We start from the raw sequence: 15,473 nt of genomic DNA, 5'->3' as shown, positions 1-15,473 counted from the left end.
TTGAAAATGTGAGCGTGACTGGACTCGTTCTGCTTCGGGGACACAAAGGCAAGAATCGTCATTTGTGTCAGAGAAAGGACACTATGCAGGGAATGAGTAGTCCTTCCGCGCCATTCTTGTAAAACGCTCGACAATCTTGTCATAAACAAATACAAATTTGGACGCCCCTTGAAATGTGCCAAAGAAAACAAGGGGGAAAATGGCTCGTTTGCAAATTGGGACGGCTTAGACAAAGGGAGAGAGGCTGGGAACTTCCGTTCGTAGCTCATTCATGTGGCACAGCACAGGTCAGAACACCCGTGGCCACCACCTCTGGTGCGTCCAGCGAGAAGCGGCGAGCCGTGATCGTATAGTGGTTACTACTTTGCGTTGTGGTCGCAGCAACCCCGGTTTGAATCCGGGTCACGGCACATTTTTCGTTGTCCTTGTGTCCAGACGAGGGACGTTGCGCGCCGTGGCTATACGCGACCAGTGCCATGCCCATAGCTACTCCCCCTCGTCTCTGTTTAAAAAGAGCCTTTAGATATATAGTCTCGGTTAGTAAACCTGTGAAAGGGGAAGACCGCTGTCTGCTGTTTCCCCATCACTTCTTTCGCTCCAAGCGAGTGTCCTGGGTCGGTGACATGGCACACAGCATGCACCTCGGGCCAGTGGCGCAATGGATAACGCGTCTGACTACGGATGAGAAGATTCCAGGTTCGACTCCTGGCTGGCTCGATCATCCATTTAACCAATTCTGTATTTGGGCGATGAGGGAAAGATGTCTTTCAAGTAGTTGAGCGTAGCGCGCCAAACTAAAACAACATGCCTTATGACGTTTTCACCAAAGCTTCTACTTTGATTCCTCACCTTTGCGCAGACACCAAGAAGGAAGCGCCTGAATAAACCTTTTGCTGCAGCAGGTATTGAAAGAGCCTTGGAAAGGGGAATGCTTTTTTGTTCACCGGTTTGTAAAAAAAGAGAAGAAAAAGCTGTCTATGGGTTGACCCTGCAAGGATTTGACGCAGCAAAGGAGAGAAAATGCATGTGCTGCACGCCATCACTACAAGCTGGTGCGAGTATTGTCACTTCAAAGCCGTTTGGGGACGGCTAAATACCTATTGGAACTTGATTTAGGACCATTGAAAATGTGAGTGTGACTGGACTCGTTCTGCTTCGGGGACACAAAGGCAAGAATCGTCATTTGTGTCCGAGAAAGGACACTATGCAGGGAATGAGTAGTCCTTCCGCGCCATTCTTGTAAATCTTGTCATAAACAAATACAAATTTGGACGCCCCTTGAAATGTGCCAAAGAAAACAAGGGGGAAAATGGCTCGTTTGCAAATTGGGACGGCTTAGACAAAGGGAGAGAGGCTGGGAACTTCCGTTCGTAGCTCAATCGTGTGGCACAGCACAGGTCAGAATACCGGTGGCCACCACATCTGGTGCGTCCAGCGAGAAGCGGCGAGCCGTGATCGTATAGTGGTTACTACTTTGCGTTGTGGTCGCAGCAACCCCGGTTCGAATCCGGGTCACGGCACATTTTTCGTTGTCCTTGTGTCCAGACGAGGGACGTTGCGCGCCGTGGCTATACGCGACCAGCGCCATGCCCATAGCTACTCCCCCTCGTCTCTGTTTAAAAAGAGCCTTTAGATATATAGTCTCGGTTAGTAAACCTGTGAAAGGGGAAGACCGCTGTCTGCTGTTTCCCCATCACTTCTTTCGCTCCAAGCGAGTGTCCTGGGTCGGTGACATGGCACACAGCATGCACCTCGGGCCAGTGGCGCAATGGATAACGCGTCTGACTACGGATGAGAAGATTCCAGGTTCGACTCCTGGCTGGCTCGATCATCCATTTAACCAATTCTGTATTTGGGCGATGAGGGAAAGATGTCTTTCAAGTAGTTGAGCGTAGCGCGCCAAACTAAAACAACATGCCTTATGACGTTTTCACCAAAGCTTCTACTTTGATTCCTCACCTTTGCGCAGACACCAAGAAGGAAGCGCCTGAATAAACCTTTTGCTGCAGCAGGTATTGAAAGAGCCTTGGAAAGGGGAATGCTTTTTTGTTCACCGGTTTGTAAAAAAAGAGAAGAAAAAGCTGTCTATGGGTTGACCCTGCAAGGATTTGACGCAGCAAAGGAGAGAAAATGCATGTGCTGCACGCCATCACTACAAGCTGGTGCGAGTATTGTCACTTCAAAGCCGTTTGGGGACGGCTAAATACCTATTGGAACTTGATTTAGGACCATTGAAAATGTGAGTGTGACTGGACTCGTTCTGCTTCGGGGACACAAAGGCAAGAATCGTCATTTGTGTCCGAGAAAGGACACTATGCAGGGAATGAGTAGTCCTTCCGCGCCATTCTTGTAAATCTTGTCATAAACAAATACAAATTTGGACGCCCCTTGAAATGTGCCAAAGAAAACAAGGGGGAAAATGGCTCGTTTGCAAATTGGGACGGCTTAGACAAAGGGAGAGAGGCTGGGAACTTCCGTTCGTAGCTCAATCGTGTGGCACAGCACAGGTCAGAATACCGGTGGCCACCACATCTGGTGCGTCCAGCGAGAAGCGGCGAGCCGTGATCGTATAGTGGTTACTACTTTGCGTTGTGGTCGCAGCAACCCCGGTTCGAATCCGGGTCACGGCACATTTTTCGTTGTCCTTGTGTCCAGACGAGGGACGTTGCGCGCCGTGGCTATACGCGACCAGCGCCATGCCCATAGCTACTCCCCCTCGTCTCTGTTTAAAAAGAGCCTTTAGATATATAGTCTCGGTTAGTAAACCTGTGAAAGGGGAAGACCGCTGTCTGCTGTTTCCCCATCACTTCTTTCGCTCCAAGCGAGTGTCCTGGGTCGGTGACATGGCACACAGCATGCACCTCGGGCCAGTGGCGCAATGGATAACGCGTCTGACTACGGATGAGAAGATTCCAGGTTCGACTCCTGGCTGGCTCGATCATCCATTAAACCAATTCTGTATTTGGGCGATGAGGGAAAGATGTCTTTCAAGTAGTTGAGCGTAGCGCGCCAAACTAAAACAACATGCCTTATGACGTTTTCACCAAAGCTTCTACTTTGATTCCTCACCTTTGCGCAGACACCAAGAAGGAAGCGCCTGAATAAACCTTTTGCTGCAGCAGGTATTGAAAGAGCCTAGGAAAGGGGAATGCTTTTTTGTTCACCGGTTTGTAAAAAAAGAGAAGAAAAAGCTGTCTATGGGTTGACCCTGCAAGGATTTGAGGCAGCAAAGGAGAGAAAATGCATGTGCTGCACGCCATCACTACAAGCTGGTGCGAGTATTGTCACTTCAAAGCCGTTTGGGGACGGCTAAATACCTATTGGAACTTGATTTAGGACCATTGAAAATGTGAGCGTGACTGGACTCGTTCTGCTTCGGGGACACAAAGGCAAGAATCGTCATTTGTGTCCGAGAAAGGACACTATGCAGGGAATGAGTAGTCCTTCCGCGCCATTCTTGTAAAACGCTCGACAATCTTGTCATAAACAAATACAAATTTGGACGCCCCTTGAAATGTGCCAAAGAAAACAAGGGGGAAAATGGCTCGTTTGCAAATTGGGACGGCTTAGACAAAGGGAGAGAGGCTGGGAACTTCCGTTCGTAGCTCAATCGTGTGGCACAGCACAGGTCAGAATACCGGTGGCCACCACCTCTGGTGCGGCGAGCCGTGATCGTATAGTGGTTACTACTCTGCGTTGTGGTCGCAGCAACCCCGGTTCGAATCCGGGTCACGGCACATTTTTCGTTGTCCTTGTGTCCAGACGAGGGACGTTGCGCGCCGTGGCTATACGCGACCAGTGCCATGCCCATAGCTACTCCCTCTCGTCTCTGTTTAAAAAGAGCCTTTAGATATATAGTCTCGGTTAGTAAACCTGTGAAAGGGGAAGACCGCTGTCTGCTGTTTCCCCATCACTTCTTTCGCTCCAAGCGAGTGTCCTGGGTCGGTGACATGGCACACAGCATGCACCTCGGGCCAGTGGCGCAATGGATAACGCGTCTGACTACGGATGAGAAGATTCCAGGTTCGACTCCTGGCTGGCTCGATCATCCATTAAACCAATTCTGTATTTGGGCGATGAGGGAAAGATGTCTTTCAAGTAGTTGAGCGTAGCGCGCCAAACTAAAACAACATGCCTTATGACGTTTTCACCAAAGCTTCGACTTTGATTCCTCACCTTTGCGCAGACACCAAGAAGGAAGCGCCTGAATAAACCTTTTGCTGCAGCAGGTATTGAAAGAGCCTTGGAAAGGGGAATGCTTTTTTGTTCACCGGTTTGTAAAAAAAGAGAAGAAAAAGCTGTCTATGGGTTGACCCTGCAAGGATTTGACGCAGCAAAGGAGAGAAAATGCATGTGCTGCACGCCATCACTACAAGCTGGTGCGAGTATTGTCACTTCAAAGCCGTTTGGGGACGGCTAAATACCTATTGGAACTTGATTTAGGACCATTGAAAATGTGAGCGTGACTGGACTCGTTCTGCTTCGGGGACACAAAGGCAAGAATCGTCATTTGTGTCAGAGAAAGGACACTATGCAGGGAATGAGTAGTCCTTCCGCGCCATTCTTGTAAAACGCTCGACAATCTTGTCATAAACAAATACAAATTTGGACGCCCCTTGAAATGTGCCAAAGAAAACAAGGGGGAAAATGGCTCGTTTGCAAATTGGGACGGCTTAGACAAAGGGAGAGAGGTTGGGAACTTCCGTTCGTAGCTCATTCATGTGGCACAGCACAGGTCAGAACACCCGTGGCCACCACCTCTGGTGCGTCCAGCGAGAAGCGGCGAGCCAAGATCGTATAGTGGTTAGTACTCTGCGTTGTGGTCGCAGCAACCCCGGTTCGAATCCGGGTCACGGCACATTTTTCGTTGTCCTTGTGTCCAGACGAGGGTCCTGGGCCGGTGACATGGCATGCAGCATGCACCTCGGGCCAGTGGCGCTACCTGGGGCAGGATCGGCTACCTAAACTCCAATCTCACCATCCAATCAGCATACTAACTGTCCAATGTGGATTGGATTTAGGCCAATCACGTCTTTGAGTGAGAATGGATACAGCCAATCACAGCGCTTCTATCCATTGTGAGTCCGTTGGAAAACTTACTGTCAGAAGAAAAGTCTGTTGGCTGTCACTGTATAAGCATACTGTTTACTGTCAGTACAAACGTACAAGAAAGCATCAAAGTAAGTGACCATTAATTGTATTATCTACTAAAATAGGAATAGATTGTATTACATCTGTCAGGCAAAGACACGTAAACATTTTGTTGTCCAGTGTCACGCTAATATTAGCAATCGCTACTACAGTAACGCTACTGGTACTGTACTGTCATTTCTAATGTAATCGTGAGAGGAAACAGGCAGGATATATTCGCAATAATTCAAGTAAGTGTTATTATAACGTTAGTTGTATTGGTTACTTCATCATTTAACTAGTTAACGTGCTATAGATCTACGTTTATTAGGTACGTCTGACAAGCGGAGGTACAGTAGGTAGTTAGCTACAGTACAGACAGTGCAGTACAGTACAGTAACGTAACCAACATTCAGTATTAACTTGTCGACATTGCGGGGTCTGCTTACAGTATCTAGCTTAGTCTAAACTTTTACGGTTTTAGTGTAAATATGAACTAGTCCTTTACTGTAGCCACTTAGCATTTAAAGTGGGTCTACCTCCAATGAATAATGGAATTTATAATGATCCTACCTGAAGCTTTGGTAAGAATGACAGCTGTCAATCATTGTAAATACAGTAAGCTGTTAAAAACTAAACAAAAACTGTTAGCAGTACAGTTTGCTTATGTTACTGTACTTATGAGTATGCACAATTTGGTTCAGCACACCATGCTTCCATACGTAGTTGTAACTATGGTTATTAATATGTCTCTGTTATTTTAGATGAGCACCAAGCCTAAGAGCAAATAAATCCATGGAGATGGAGAGTGGATTACGAGGCTTGGGCATTTGCTGGCTCAGGGGTTTGGCCTGCTGGAGGAGGCAATAGACCTGCCCCAAGGCAGCGGAAATTGCATGACCTCTATCAAAAGGTAAAGTACTGCAAAATATGTGCTTATTACTTCTTACAGTCATTAGACTGCAGGTCACTTGATGAGCAAAGGGTTTAATACAATGGTGCAGATAATATCAGACAATGGACTGTACACTGAGTGACTCTGGCTGAATAACTATTCTGATTGTTTCAGATTGAGAAATGCCCCATGCAGACTCGTGGACAGACCGCCCTATTTGGAAGGTCCATGGTCTGTAATTGTGGATTCCATGCTGTTAAGGTGATGTATAAAAAAAATGCATCTGACTATCTTCCATCTCATGTCTCTTACAATGCTGTTGCTGTTACATCACATGACATGCTGTTGTTTTAGCAGACTGCCACTCAGCTACCTCAGGCACCACAGTCTGTGGCTTCAGACTTGTCCACTGGTGCTGCAGCCCAGCCTTTTTTCCTGCAGCCCCCTCTGAGTGTGTCAATGGTAAATATTTTCTTAGTTATTCATGTTTTGTATAAATAATTTTGTATGTGCTCAATAACAAAATTAACTCTGTTTCTCCTTGCAGTTCACTAAATCACGCTTTGGTGGGTCACAGTCTGCCTCAGTGAAGCCCAATATTGTAGCAAGGAAGGCCCCCAGCCCTGCTTCTCCTCCATCCTCTGTGAGGACCCCCAGCCCTGCTCCTCCTCTATCCTCTGTGAGGACCCCCAGCCCTGCTCCTCCTCCATCCTCTGTGAGGACCCCCAGCCCTGCTCCTCCTCTATCCTCTGTGAGGACCTCCAGCCCTGCTGTTAGCGCCAGCCTGGAAGTAGCCACTGTGAGTACAGCGTCTCCGTTGTCTGGTTATGTTTCAAGTCATTTTGAGAGTAGCCTTTTTGAATGCAAAAAAAACATTCTTATTTGTTGTTGTCTGCGGCAGCCGACCTACTCCCCCCTGCTAATGTGCGCCTTCCATCTGCGCTCCCACACCCAGGCCCGGCTCTCCAGTACCAACTGCCCTGCAGCACCGTGGGCCAGGCACGGTTGAAGAGAAAGGTCCCGTCCACAGATGTGACACCTGTGCCATAAAGATGCATGCCCAGCGTCAGCTCTTCCCTGCTCCACCCTCGGCCCCTCGTCTGTTGGTGCTGGCTCCGGTGACCTCACAGGTGCCTGTCTCCATTGCTGCTCCACAGGCCCTGGGAGGTATCTTCCCTGCACCTCCTGCTCCGGTCCGAAAACTAACCCGCCATGTACCCCACAACACGTGCAAGAAATGCGGGCAGTTCAGGACAGCCCAGACTGGACACAGTCAGTACAAAGGGACCGTGTACTGCCCCTCTGTAGAGGCTGTTCCCAAGGAGCAGTGGTTGGAGGACATGAAAAAAATATAGATGCCCCTCTACCCCCCTCCCAGAGGCATGGACGCTGGGCTAGTGCTCCTCTATCCCCCTCCCAGAGGCATGGACGCTGGGCTAGTGCCCCTCTACCCCCCTCCCAGAGGCATGGACACTGGGCTAGTGCCCCTCTACCCCCCTCCCAGAGGCATGGACACTGGGCTAGTGCCCCTCTACCCCCCTCCCAGAGGCATGGACACTGGGCTAGTGCCCCTCTACCCCCCTCCCAGAGGCATGGACACTGGGCTAGTGCCCCTCTACCCCCCTCCCAGAGGCATGGACACTGAACACTTTAATTTTGTCAATAGTTCTGTTAATGTTTTCTGTTATTGTCTATAATTACTGTTGAATAAGTGAATGGAGGGATTCACAACTGTTCTGTATATATTTAAGTTATTGTCTATAGTTACTGTTGAATAAGTGAATGGAGAGATTCACAACTGTTCTGTATCAATTTAAGTTATTGTCTATAGTTACTGTTGAATAAGTGAATGTGGGATTCACTACTGTTCTGTATATATTTAAGTTATTGTCTGTAGTTACTGTTGAATAAGTGAATGGAGGGATTCACTACTGTTCTGTATATATTTAAGTTATTGTCTGTAGTTACTGTTGAATAATTGAATGGAGGGATTCACTACTGTTCTGTATATATTTAAGTTATTGTCTATAGTTACTGTTGAATAAGTGAATGGAGGGATTCACTACTGTTCTGTATATATTTAAGTTATTGTCCATAGTTACTGTTGAATAAGTGAATGGAGGGATTCACTACTGTTGTATAATGGCTTTCTGATGACTGAAAATAAAAGTTTTATCACAACAGAAATTTATTTTCCTATGCTTCGTTTGTTTGTTTGTTTTGTGGATAAAAGTTTCTGCTAAATACATAAACTTAATTTTAAATATTAACTTAACAATTATGAGTATCCTCATTGTTTTGTTTTTAACCAAACTGTGATTATGTGATTTCCAAGAATACAAAATAACCACTTGAATTTCTTGCAACAATTTAGTCAAACCAGAACCTTGGGATTAACTTGTATCCCATATATATGTCTATAGAAATAGAAATATAAGGTTTTAATTGTGATTCCTGATATACCTTAATATTTCAAAAACATTGGTGATGTAGGTATGGGCCATAAAAATCCCTTCCTTCTCCTTTTCTCTCCTTTTTTCTCTCTTTTTTCATTTTTTCCCCTCTTTTCTCCTCCTTTTTCTTCTTCCCCCTTTCTCTCCCCTCCTTTCCTTTCTTCCCCCCCTCAGGTAGATGAATGTTCCCCAGCTTTGGCGCAATGGATAACGCGTCTGACTACGGATCAGAAGATTCCAGGTTCGACTCCTGGCTGACACGATCATCCATTTAACCAATTCTGTATTTGGGCGATGAGGGAACGATATCTTTCAAGTAGTTGAGCGTAGCGCGCCAAACTAAAACAACATGCCTTATGACGTTTTCACCAAAGCTTCTACTTTAATTCCTCACCTTTGCGCAGACACCAAGAAGGAAGCGCCTGAATAAACCTTTTGCTGCAGCAGGTATTGAAAGAGCCTTGGAAAGGGGAATGCTTTTTTGTTCACCGGTTTGTAAAAAAAGAGAAGAAAAAGCTGTCTATGGGTTGACCCTGCAAGGATTTGACACAGCAAAGGAGAGAAAATGCATGTGCTGCACGCCATCACTACAAGCTGGTGCGAGTATTGTCACTTCAAAGCCGTTTGGGGACGGCTAAATACCTATTGGAACTTGATTTAGGACCATTGAAAATGTGAGCGTGACTGGACTCGTTCTGCTTCGGGGACACAAAGGCAAGAATCGTCATTTGTGTCCGAGAAAGGACACTATGCAGGGAATGAGTAGTCCTTCCGCGCCATTCTTGTAAAACGCTCGACAATCTTGTCATAAACAAATACAAGTTTGGACGCCCCTTGAAATGTGCCAAAGAAAACAAGGGGGAAAATGGCTCGTTTGCAAATTGGGACGGCTTAGACAAAGGGAAATAGGTTGGGAACTTCCGTTCGTAGCTCATTCATGTGGCACAGCACAGGTCAGAACACCCGTGGCCACCACCTCTGGTGCGTCCAGCGAGAAGCGGCGAGCCGTGATCGTATAGTGGTTAGTACTCTGCGTTGTGGTCGCAGCAACCCTGGTTCGAATCCGGGTCACGGCACATTTTTCGTTGTCCTTGTGTCCAGACGAGGGACGTTGCGCGCCGTGGCTATACGTGACCAGTGCAATGCCCATAGCTACTCCCCCTCATCTCTGTTTAAAAAGAGCCTTTAGATATATAGTCTCGGTTAGTAAACCTGTGAAAGGGGAAGACCGCTGTCTGCTGTTTCCCCATCACTTCTTTCGCTCCAAGCGAGTGTCCTGGGCCGGTGACATGGCATGCAGCATGCACCTCGGGCCAGTGGCGCAATGGATAATGCGTCTGACTACGGATCAGAAGATTCCAGGTTCGACTCCTGGCTGACACGATCATCCATTTAACCAATTCTGTATTTGGGCGATGAGGGAAAGATATCTTTCAAGTAGTTGAGCGTAGCGCGCCAAACTAAAACAACATGCCTTATGACGTTTTCACCAAAGCTTCTACTTTGATTCCTCACCTTTGCGCAGACACCAAGAAGGAAGCACCTGAATGAACGTTTTGCTGCAGCAGGTATTGAAAGAGCCTTGGAAAGGGGAATGCTTTTTTGTTCACCGGTTTGTAAAAAAGAGAAGAAAAAGCTGTCTATGGGTTGACCCTGCAAGGATTTGACGCAGCAAAGGAGAGAAAATGCATGTGCTACACGCCATCACTACAAGCTGGTGCGAGTATTGTCACTTCAAAGCCGTTTGGGGACGGCTAAATACCTATTGGAACTTGATTTAGGACCATTGAAAATGTGAGCGTGACTGGACTCGTTCTGCTTCGGGGACACAAAGGCAAGAATCGTCATTTGTGTCCGAGAAAGGACACTATGCAGGGAATGAGTAGTCCTTCCGCGCCATTCTTGTAAAACGCTCGACAATCTTGTCATAAACAAATACAAATTTGGACGCCCCTTGAAATGTGCCAAAGAAAACAAGGGGGAAAATGGCTCGTTTGCAAATTGGGACGGCTTAGACAAAGGGAGAGAGGCTGGGAACTTCCGTTCGTAGCGCATTCGTGTGGCAAAGCACAGGTCAGAACACCCGTGGCCACCACCTCTGGTGCGTCCAGCGAGAAGCGGCGAGCCGTGATCGTATAGTGGTTAGTACTCTGCGTTGTGGTCGCAGCAACCCTGGTTCGAATCCGGGTCACGGCACATTTTTTGTTGTCCTTGTGTCCAGACGAGGGACGTTGCGCGCCGTGGCTATACGCGACCAGTGCCATGCCCATAGCTACTCCCCCTCGTCTCTGTTTAAAAAGAGCCTTTAGATATATAGTCTCGGTTAGTAAACCTGTGAAAGGGGAAGACCGCAGTCTGCTGTTTCCCCATCACTTCTTTCGCTCCAAGCGAGTGTCCTGGGCCGGTGACATGGCATGCAGCATGCACCTCGGGCCAGTGGCGCAATGGATAACGCGTCTGACTACGGATCAGAAGATTCCAGGTTCGAGTCCTGGCTGACACGATCATCCATTTAACCAATTCTGTATTTGGGCGATGAGGGAAAGATATCTTTCAAGTAGTTGAGCGTAGCTCGCCAAACTAAAACAACAAGCCTTATGACGTTTTCACCAAAGCTTCTACTTTGATTCCTCACCTTTGCGCAGACACCAAGAAGGAAGCACCTGAATGAACGTTTTGCTGCAGCAGGTATTGAAAGAGCCTTGGAAAGGGGAATGCTTTTTTGTTGACCGGTCTGTAAAAAAAGAGAAGAAAAAGATGTCTATGGGTTGACCCTGCAAGGATTTGACGCAGCAAAGGAGAGAAAATGCATGTGCTGCACGCCATCACTACAAGCTGGTGCGAGTATTGTCACTTCAAAGCCGTTTGGGGACGGCTAAATACCTATTGGAACTTGATTTAGGACCATTGAAAATGTGAGCGTGACTGGACTCGTTCTGCTTCGGGGACACAAAGGCAAGAATCGTCATTTGTGTCCGAGAAAGGACACTATGCAGGGAATGAGCAGTCCTTCCGCGCCATTCTTGTAAAACGCTCGACAATCTTGTCATAAACAAATACAAGTTTGGACGCCCCTTGAAATGTGCCAAAGAAAACAAGGGGGAAAATGGCTCGTTTGCAAATTGGGACGGCTTAGACAAAGGGAAATAGGTTGGGAACTTCCGTTCGTAGCTCATTCATGTGGCACAGCACAGGTCAGAACACCCGTGGCCACCACCTCTGGTGCGTCCAGCGAGAAGCGGCGAGCCGTGATCGTATAGTGGTTAGTACTCTGCGTTGTGGTCGCAGCAACCCTGGTTCGAATCCGGGTCACGGCACATTTTTCGTTGTCCTTGTGTCCAGACGAGGGACGTTGCGCGCCGTGGCTATACGTGACCAGTGCAATGCCCATAGCTACTCCCCCTCATCTCTGTTTAAAAAGAGCCTTTAGATATATAGTCTCGGTTAGTAAACCTGTGAAAGGGGAAGACCGCTGTCTGCTGTTTCCCCATCACTTCTTTCGCTCCAAGCGAGTGTCCTGGGCCGGTGACATGGCATGCAGCATGCACCTCGGGCCAGTGGCGCAATGGATAATGCGTCTGACTACGGATCAGAAGATTCCAGGTTCGACTCCTGGCTGACACGATCATCCATTTAACCAATTCTGTATTTGGGCGATGAGGGAAAGATATCTTTCAAGTAGTTGAGCGTAGCGCGCCAAACTAAAACAACATGCCTTATGACGTTTTCACCAAAGCTTCTACTTTGATTCCTCACCTTTGCGCAGACACCAAGAAGGAAGCACCTGAATGAACGTTTTGCTGCAGCAGGTATTGAAAGAGCCTTGGAAAGGGGAATGCTTTTTTGTTCACCGGTTTGTAAAAAAGAGAAGAAAAAGCTGTCTATGGGTTGACCCTGCAAGGATTTGACGCAGCAAAGGAGAGAAAATGCATGTGCTACACGCCATCACTACAAGCTGGTGCGAGTATTGTCACTTCAAAGCCGTTTGGGGACGGCTAAATACCTATTGGAACTTGATTTAGGACCATTGAAAATGTGAGCGTGACTGGACTCGTTCTGCTTCGGGGACACAAAGGCAAGAATCGTCATTTGTGTCCGAGAAAGGACACTATGCAGGGAATGAGTAGTCCTTCCGCGCCATTCTTGTAAAACGCTCGACAATCTTGTCATAAACAAATACAAATTTGGACGCCCCTTGAAATGTGCCAAAGAAAACAAGGGGGAAAATGGCTCGTTTGCAAATTGGGACGGCTTAGACAAAGGGAGAGAGGCTGGGAACTTCCGTTCGTAGCTCATTCGTGTGGCAAAGCACAGGTCAGAACACCCGTGGCCACCACCTCTGGTGCGTCCAGCGAGAAGCGGCGAGCCGTGATCGTATAGTGGTTAGTACTCTGCGTTGTGGTCGCAGCAACCCTGGTTCGAATCCGGGTCACGGCACATTTTTTGTTGTCCTTGTGTCCAGACGAGGGACGTTGCGCGCCGTGGCTATACGCGACCAGTGCCATGCCCATAGCTACTCCCCCTCGTCTCTGTTTAAAAAGAGCCTTTAGATATATAGTCTTGGTTAGTAAACCTGTGAAAGAGGAAGCCCGCTGTCTGCTGTTTCCCCATCACTTCTTTCGCTCCAAGTGAGTGTCCTGGGCCGGTGACATGGCACACTGCATGCACCTCGGGCCAGTGGCGCAATGGATAACGTGTCTGATTACGGATCAGAAGATTCCAGGTTTGACTCCTGGCTGGCTTGATCATCCATTTAACCAATTCCGTATTTGGGCGATGAGGGAAAGATGTCTTTCAAGTAGTTGAGCGTAGCTCGCCAAACTAAAACAACAAGCCTTATGACGTTTTCACCAAAGCTTCTACTTTGATTCCTCACCTTTGCGCAGACACCAAGAAGGAAGCACCTGAATGAACGTTTTGCTGCAGCAGGTATTGAAAGAGCCTTGGAAAGGGGAATGCTTTTTTGTTGACCGGTCTGTAAAAAAAGAGAAGAAAAAGATGTCTATGGGTTGACCCTGCAAGGATTTGACGCAGCAAAGGAGAGAAAATGCATGTGCTGCACGCCATCACTACAAGCTGGTGCGAGTATTGTCACTTCAAAGCCGTTTGGGGACGGCTAAATACCTATTGGAACTTGATTTAGGACCATTGAAAATGTGAGCGTGACTGGACTCGTTCTGCTTCGGGGACACAAAGGCAAGAATCGTCATTTGTGTCCGAGAAAGGACACTATGCAGGGAATGAGCAGTCCTTCCGCGCCATTCTTGTAAAACGCTTGACAATCTTGTCATAAACAAATACAAATTTGGACGCCCCTTGAAATGTGCCAAAGAAAACAAGGGGTAAAATGGCTCGTTTGCAAATTGGGACGGCTTAGACAAAGGGAGAGAGGCTGGGAACTTCCGTTCGTAGCTCATTCATGTGGCACAGCACAGGTCAAAACACCCGTGGCCACCACCTCTGATGCGTCCTCTGATGTGTCCAGCGAGAAGCGGCGAGCCGTGATCGTATAGTGGTTAGTACTCTGCGTTGTGGTCATAGCAACCCTGGTTCGAATCCGGGTCACGGCACATTCTACGTCGTTGCGCGTCGTGCCTGTATGCTATACGCGACCAGTGCCATGCGCATAGCTATTCCCCCTCGTCTATGTTTAAAGCAATAAAAAAATGGAATCTACTGGCTAAACACCTTTACCATGTATATACAGCCACAAAAACATGTGTTGGGGGCTTTTTTCGTGTCGAGGAAGGAAAGAAGCAGGACAGGGGTCAGTTGAGGAGAGGAAACAGCCCCATGTAGGGAATTAAGCTAGAGAGGAGACTTGTTTGTCCCCATGTAAGGAATTAGGCTAAAGAGGAGACTTGTTTTGTCCCATATTCCGTTATGGGGTAAGAGTGAGCTGGGAGAGTCACTCTCCCCTCCCGTTAGAATATTCTTTTCAGAAGGAAGTCAGGTCAGGAGGACCTGATAGGGTGGTGCGTTGCTCTTTAGAGCCACTGGTTGCACAAGAATGGCCAAATGAGGGAGGACATCTGTTTATCTTGAACAAACTGTGTGTTGTCTGATAATTGCCAAAGATATTTGTATGACGTAGAAAGACTGTATAAAAGTTCTTGTCTATTGAATGCATGTCGGACTTCTCTGGCTAGAGAAGCTCTGCGTATGGTTCCAAACTACCTAGCAATAAAGACGAAAGCCTTTGTAATCAATCTCCTGACTCCAAGCCTGTCAATTCTTACAACACTAAGAACCACTTTCGAGCCTCCAACAATTGATGACGCCGACGTGATTCGCTACATCTACATTTGAAAAGGTAGGCAATGAAAAAACCTGTGAAACCTAATGAATGCCTAGATGCGAATCTTGAACTAGAGAAAGTGAAAAGGCTTTGGAGTAGAGGAGTGGTTACAAATGTTTTAATTGCTAGGATGTATGTTTCCCTGAATGTAAGAAAGATTGAATGTTAAATGTTTCTTGCTAAAAGCTTTCTACTGTCGTACTGGATAAACTCGGGCAAAGGGGTATCCGGCGACCCCTATTACAACTCGGTAGTTTAGGTACAAAAAATGCTATGGGCCTCTTTAAACAATATTCGAGTAAACTGAGGACATAACTTTTTAGGACTTTTTGAATCTAGCAAAAGGGTAAAAATCAAAAAGTCTGGTCAAATCGTAAATTGACCAACAAATGGTTAAAGCGTGTGTGATGACTGTAATTGTGTTACGCTTCAAAACAAGGCTGTTGGGAAAATCATGTTAGCCAAAGGTGTTAACAATTTGACGAGCATCGGCGTGACTAACGTTTTCAACAGACCTCAAACAAATTATTATTGTAATATCCGTCCTGGCTAAAAAGTTACACTATTAACAACAAGTGACAGCAAAGTATAGAGGCCACTATTACTTTAGTCGAAAGTGAGTCAGGACTAGCTATCCGAAAAGAGTCATCTTAAGACGTGCTGAAAAAACTTAGTTTAGATGGATATCCGTAGATAA

General features: G+C 47.1%; 9 non-coding genes across 9 annotated transcripts; all 9 read left to right on the top strand.

Annotated features, from left to right (window-relative positions):
* Window positions 1-644: 644 nt before the first annotated feature.
* trnar-acg lies at window positions 645-717 on the top strand. The gene has a single exon. It is a non-coding gene; the product is annotated as a tRNA-Arg (tRNA).
* Window positions 718-1,754: 1,037 nt separating this feature from the next.
* Window positions 1,755-1,827, top strand: trnar-acg. The gene has a single exon. It is a non-coding gene; the product is annotated as a tRNA-Arg (tRNA).
* A 1,037-nt stretch (window positions 1,828-2,864) lies between these two features.
* On the top strand, window positions 2,865-2,937 carry trnar-acg. The gene has a single exon. It is a non-coding gene; the product is annotated as a tRNA-Arg (tRNA).
* A 1,034-nt stretch (window positions 2,938-3,971) lies between these two features.
* Window positions 3,972-4,044, top strand: trnar-acg. The gene has a single exon. It is a non-coding gene; the product is annotated as a tRNA-Arg (tRNA).
* A 5,438-nt stretch (window positions 4,045-9,482) lies between these two features.
* Window positions 9,483-9,554, top strand: trnah-gug. The gene has a single exon. It is a non-coding gene; the product is annotated as a tRNA-His (tRNA).
* Window positions 9,555-10,602: 1,048 nt separating this feature from the next.
* trnah-gug lies at window positions 10,603-10,674 on the top strand. The gene has a single exon. It is a non-coding gene; the product is annotated as a tRNA-His (tRNA).
* Window positions 10,675-10,908: 234 nt separating this feature from the next.
* trnar-acg lies at window positions 10,909-10,981 on the top strand. The gene has a single exon. It is a non-coding gene; the product is annotated as a tRNA-Arg (tRNA).
* Window positions 10,982-11,723: 742 nt separating this feature from the next.
* On the top strand, window positions 11,724-11,795 carry trnah-gug. Its single transcript has one exon. It is a non-coding gene; the product is annotated as a tRNA-His (tRNA).
* A 1,048-nt stretch (window positions 11,796-12,843) lies between these two features.
* Window positions 12,844-12,915, top strand: trnah-gug. The gene has a single exon. It is a non-coding gene; the product is annotated as a tRNA-His (tRNA).
* Window positions 12,916-15,473: the final 2,558 nt, after the last annotated feature.

The sequence above is a fragment of the Hypomesus transpacificus genome, unplaced genomic scaffold, assembly GCF_021917145.1.
Source record: "Hypomesus transpacificus isolate Combined female unplaced genomic scaffold, fHypTra1 scaffold_88, whole genome shotgun sequence".
NCBI classification, from domain to species: Eukaryota; Metazoa; Chordata; class Actinopteri; order Osmeriformes; family Osmeridae; genus Hypomesus; species Hypomesus transpacificus.
Note: the sequence above shows the minus strand (reverse complement) of the source record. Positions and strands in the feature narration are given on the sequence as shown.